Below are 5,491 nucleotides of genomic sequence, written 5' to 3'. Positions count from 1 at the left end.
TCAATTTTTCAAAACTAGAAAGTAAAGGCGTTTTTCAATTTTTTATGTTTGAAAACAATTTTTCAAAATGGCAAAAAGAAAGTGTTTTCAACAATCTCAAAATGGACACTCAAACCACAAAACCCCAAATGAATTCAAAACTCAAAACTTAAAACTGAAACACAAAGAGAAGAGCCCCTCAGCTTTCTAGTCATTTTGACAAGTTTTAACAAAGCAAAATATTTACAAAGGCAACGAGCAACTGGAAATATGTCCTTAAATTGAAATGCATTATAAACACGACCAAATTCTAAACCTAAGTACCCAAATGATCATAAAAGGAACAAGACTTCATAGAAGATATTCTGATGGGAAAAAAATAATAATAATATTCAGGAATGGGGGAAATAGAAGCAACGGAAAACTTTACCAAACATGGAAAAAAATCTGGGGAAGATCAAAGGTATTTAACAACAGCGGTGCTATTCTCCCCATGGAAAAAAAAAAAAAAGTACAAATGCAATAAATAATTTCAGTCAAAAAAGCTGTTATATCTTATGATCCATAAGAGTTGAGTACTACGCTTAGGGTTTACGATGATAAAAAGAAAACAGAAGTCCAGAAAAATAACAAAAAAAAAAATGGTAATTGAATGCGAAATAGATCTGGAAATCGAACCTTGTAGATGTAACAAATTAAAATTGGAGAAATTGTTGTGAGAGCTAGTTAAAGTTGCCTCCGATGAGCACGTCTGAGGTCAAAGAGGTAATCCAAAAGGGGTCAAATCAATGTAAATGAGAGCGTTTTTAGATGCTTATGAAAGTGATTCCAGAAGGATCTAGACGGGATTTCTTGCTTGCATGTGTATTTTGAACTAAAGTCGCATATATGTACAGCGCCTTTAGTTGGAAAAAGTAGAATCTGAGTTTTCTTACGACTAGGGTCATAAACTCCTGAGAATATTATAGGATCATTTCGCATGGGTAAAAATACTTGTACAATCTAGTTTGGACTGGACAAATACAGCCTCTCAAACAAAGAGATATTTCAGTCGGACAATCGCTCTACGTGGATGGTGCGACCGCGCAATGCAGATGCACCACCTCGATGGGTGGTCCACACACCTCGATGGTAGTGCGACTGTCCTACCAAAATCTCTCTCGTCAGGGGGCTTCAAGGGAGCAGTAAGTCTTGTTATACATAGGAGCACCTCCCATTTTGTATATGAGTTACTTTTGTCAAATTGGCTGCACTTACGTTCTCCTTTACATTAATTTATACTCTTATATGTCAAAATCTACACTCATCAAAGATGAGTAGATGAATTTATCCAATCTATATTTACACCTTGTTAGATAAAAAACATTAATCTCATCAAAATTTAATTTTAACTACATATTTTGTGGAATTCATATATTTCATCACCTTTTGAACCATATATCATCAATTTTTATCAAAAAATTTATCATAGAGGCCCTTAAACTATTTTAATAGATAATTCTTATTTTTTATTTGATTGATTAACATGTATATTTATATATATTTATCAAATCAATTACCTAATCTCTTTGATTTTGTAGAAGGATAAATCTACATGCACATAACACCCCATGAAATAATAATAATACAAGTCTTGATGTATACAATGTATTGTGTTCCATCTGTGTATTAATTAAGTTTTTATTATTTTTGAAAGGTTGTATAAACCTATAAGTAGGCACTGAAATAAGCTATGTTCTGGATTGGCAAGAGGAAAGAAAAATTGACGTAGCGGAAGATTATAGAGAATATGAACAATCACAAAATAAGAAAACTCTCAAAAAAAAATTGTATTGAATTCAAGAATTGCCGCCTCAAATGGCTTACAACGCCTTAAATAGAAAAAATCTAGCAAAATTCGGAAAATAAAATAAAAAAAGATATTTTTCCAAAAATAGAAAAATATGAGATAACTACTAAGATGGAAAATCCTTATCTTCAAGATCATCCTCCAACAAACGGAACACAAATCCGAAAAAGGCCTGAGTTTTATTCATTGGCTCGATTCCAATCGAATTAGATTAGCAATTCGTCAAAAACGAACAAATTCGAAGTTATCATGAAATCAAAAATCATTATTTTGTCTTGCAACGGTCCCATTTTATCATAAACTCTAATCCCTTATGCACTTCATCAAAAATACTTCTCATGTTTTCACCATGTTGTCTTATATAATTTTTGAAAGTTTTCTTTAAGTTCATATTTTGTAGGTTAAATCGTGCCTTCCTGATTGAATTCTGGAAAAATTTAAAGAAGATTCAAAAGGCCGAAAAAAAAATGAGCTACCAACTGACAGGATGGAAAATTTATTTAATAAAAGTTTTCTACACGTTCAATAGGAGAATGGTACGAGTGAGCTTTAACTAAATTATATGCTAATATAATACAATAGACAAAATGAGCAACAAAAGTAAATTCGACATGCCTGTTATATAATTACACGATTACACTAATACAGGAGAAAATATAGTCATTGATAATTTGGTTGAGGATGCTTTGACGACTATTCAACTTGAATTGTACATAAATCTACATGTTGAATAGGACATGTTTCGTATGACTTAAAAGATCAAAAGTGCCTCTTTTGATATTACTAGTGGGTGAACGTGTGTTGAAAATAAGTTGAATAGTTTGAAAGAAAATCATTTATAAACGTGAAAGATTTCCATAAATTGATTGGAATTGACTTACTTCTCATCTCTTTTCTTTCATATCTCATATTAATTGATTATTCGATTTGTTTAAGCTTATAAAAAAATGAGCCCAAGAAAAAGAGGATGCAATATGATGGACCAAAACACATACCATTAAAACAATTTATAAATAAAAATACTAAGATCAAATGCTATATAGCAACATATGATAAAAGAAACAAAAAAGGCGGACCTACTAGAATAAATCAGGATCATCATCTCATCTCAACCATTGTTTCCACCTTTATCTCCTTGATGTTTCACTTATCATTCTTCTTTTTCTTCCATTCCTCCATTCTTCTTTCTTAGGATCATCGGGTGGGGTGGAACTGCCATATCAGTAGTTAAATTAACCTTTTATTAAATTCTAGCAAATTAATTAGGGGAGTGCTCTAGTAAATCTGAGAGAAATTACCAGTGATGTAAGAATCGGAAAATGGTAGAGGATGGATTCGCTTTTCCCAGCCCATGAATGGTGGAATAATGAGAGCATGCTTGTTTGTTGAGTATCATCCTTGATCATAATGTAAATTTTCATCAAAAAATTTAACACGGAACTTAAACTAGAATAAATATCATTGATGAGTCCTCCATCAAAATTTTCAACTCATAAAATAACAATAAATTGTTCAAAACAAGATCAAAAACAGTTAAACCTCGATCTACCTCTTCACCATAAGTAAGGAGATAAATTTCAAAGCCATTGCCGTTTTCATTGTCATTGTAATCAAAGCAATGTAAGCATTATATTCACAACTAAAAAATCATATAACCCAAAGTCTCACATTAGTAAAAAAAAAAAAAAAACTCTAGAAAAAATTTATTTCTATAAATCAATTACAATGCTTTATATAGCAAAAACCTAGGAAATTAGGAAAAATTGAAAAATAATAAGAAGAGATTTTTTTTTTTCCAAAAATGAAAAAAATCAAGATAATGACTAAAATTGAAAGTCCCGATCTTAAGGATTATCCTTTAATAAACGGGATTTAAATTCGACTTAAATTTATCAAAATATAATCAAAACAAAACTTACTAAAAAATGAAACGCATAAACAAAGGAATTTGTCCAAAATTGGCCCAACATCAGCAGCAAAGCTGCTGATTTTTGTTCTTTGGCGCTTTTTCAATTAAATTTGACTAAAATTTCAACAAAAACTGACAACTCTAACCTTTCTCCAAAAACTAGAAAATATAGAAGAAATGCATGGAGAAGAAAAAATGAGAGTTGCAAGTTTTAGAGTTGAGGTACAGAGGAGGAGATGGGAAAAAGTAGGAGATGAGCGGAGCTACCATGCGAGACTGCGTCTTCACGCACTCCGCTCTATGTGGAGACCTCTCTGCGCCGCGGAGAATAACAAATCCTATCCCGTTGTTTGTATTTCTTTCTTTTCTTTTTTTTTTCTTTTTTTAGAAATGAAAATAGTCTAAAGCCTCTCTCCCAATAATTCTTCCGTAGGCTATAACACATAATGAAATGATTTCTTTTGAATTTCTTTTTAAAGAAATGTGATTAAATGCACAATTCATTAAAAAAAAATAAAAAAAATCATTCCTCTCGAGTAGTAAAAAGTTGCTTAATCGTTTGGCTTTCATTTGAACTTTGTAATGTTTTATAGCTACAGCACCGAAATTTTTGTCCAAATGCTTAGTACATCTAATATTGTAACATAAATTGAAGTATCAATTTGTTGAATGAAAAATTAATAACGAAAAACAAAAATAGATAATTTCTGCACAAACAAATTCACCCTAATAATCTTGCAATACATTTAATCCGCAATCTCCGCGTAGCGCGGAGTCTCGGGAAGACTTCTCTGCCCACCGATGCAATTCGTGTTCAAATTCGACCGAATTAAATTTTACAAATTCAATTGATTCTATTTGAATATATAGAAAGAAAGTAATCGCGTAGCTTATAAGAGTAATTGATGAACTCGGAACAATAGTATGTGCAATTTAGCATTCTTTCTCAAATTCGAATTCAGACAAATTTCAATTGTTTGGATTTTTTGAATGAAGGGAAAGAAGATGAAAAAGAAAGTGCAAGAGTGGTAGCAGTGCAGAAAAGTGGTAGGTTGAGTGGAAGATTGGACAAAGAGGACAAGCTTTTTAGCTAATGAAACGAGGGAGGGGAGGGGGGGGGGGGGACGATACATATTTGCAACACGTGTCCAACTCTTTCTATTAGAAACTCTTCTATGCAAACAAGTTTTTGAAATTTGTATTATCTATCTGTTTTGAAGCAGAACCCATCCCAAATTTATTCTAGTATTAATTTCTAACTAAATTTAATTAGCATAATTAGATGCATGTTTACTATTTTTTTTGCACGTTTTTTAATTTCTTAAGTTCTGAATGACAATAAAATTTTGATTTTGCTAAAAGAGAAAGACAATTTTTGGCTATTAAACAAGAAGCATGCTACACTAACATGATGAAAATTCAGGGTTTGGAACTAGATGACACATGTCATCTGATTATTGGACAGATTACCAAAAAAAAAAAAAAAAAAAAAGGAACCAACACCTGTTTCCAAAGCCTGGTTTTAAACCCTGACCGAGCAACAAAACACATTAAAGGCTTGTTTGGTAGTGATTATATGAATTGATTTTTTGACAGTTAGAGAGAAGTGGACCTTACCCGTGAGAGAAGAAATCAAAAATGATAGGTGAATAATGAAATAACGGTTAAAAAATTAAATTTTGTAAATGAAAAATTGCTACTAAATGAGAGCTAAACAAATGTAACACTTAAACCAGTAAAGTAAATATTTAATA

At 31.4% G+C, this 5,491-nt stretch overlaps 1 protein-coding gene across 3 annotated transcripts in view; it reads right to left on the bottom strand.

Annotated features, from left to right (window-relative positions):
• LOC111397555 (large proline-rich protein BAG6-like) overlaps positions 1-819 on the bottom strand; it is a 13,430-nt gene extending 12,611 nt beyond the window's left edge. For 2 of the 3 annotated variants that reach the window (XR_002703268.1, XM_023024547.1), the window contains exon 1: positions 658-817. The gene's annotated coding sequence lies outside the window, so the exon portion shown is untranslated. Of the gene's footprint in view, positions 1-657 lie in introns of all 3 variants that reach the window. The other variant, XR_002703269.1, reaches the window with a different exon arrangement.
• Between the last annotated feature and the right edge of the window lie 4,672 nt (positions 820-5,491).

This window comes from Olea europaea, chromosome 7 (assembly GCF_002742605.1).
Source record: "Olea europaea var. sylvestris chromosome 7, O_europaea_v1, whole genome shotgun sequence".
In the NCBI taxonomy this organism is placed as follows: domain Eukaryota; kingdom Viridiplantae; phylum Streptophyta; class Magnoliopsida; order Lamiales; family Oleaceae; genus Olea; species Olea europaea.
This window is presented reverse-complemented; position numbering and strand designations above follow the sequence as displayed.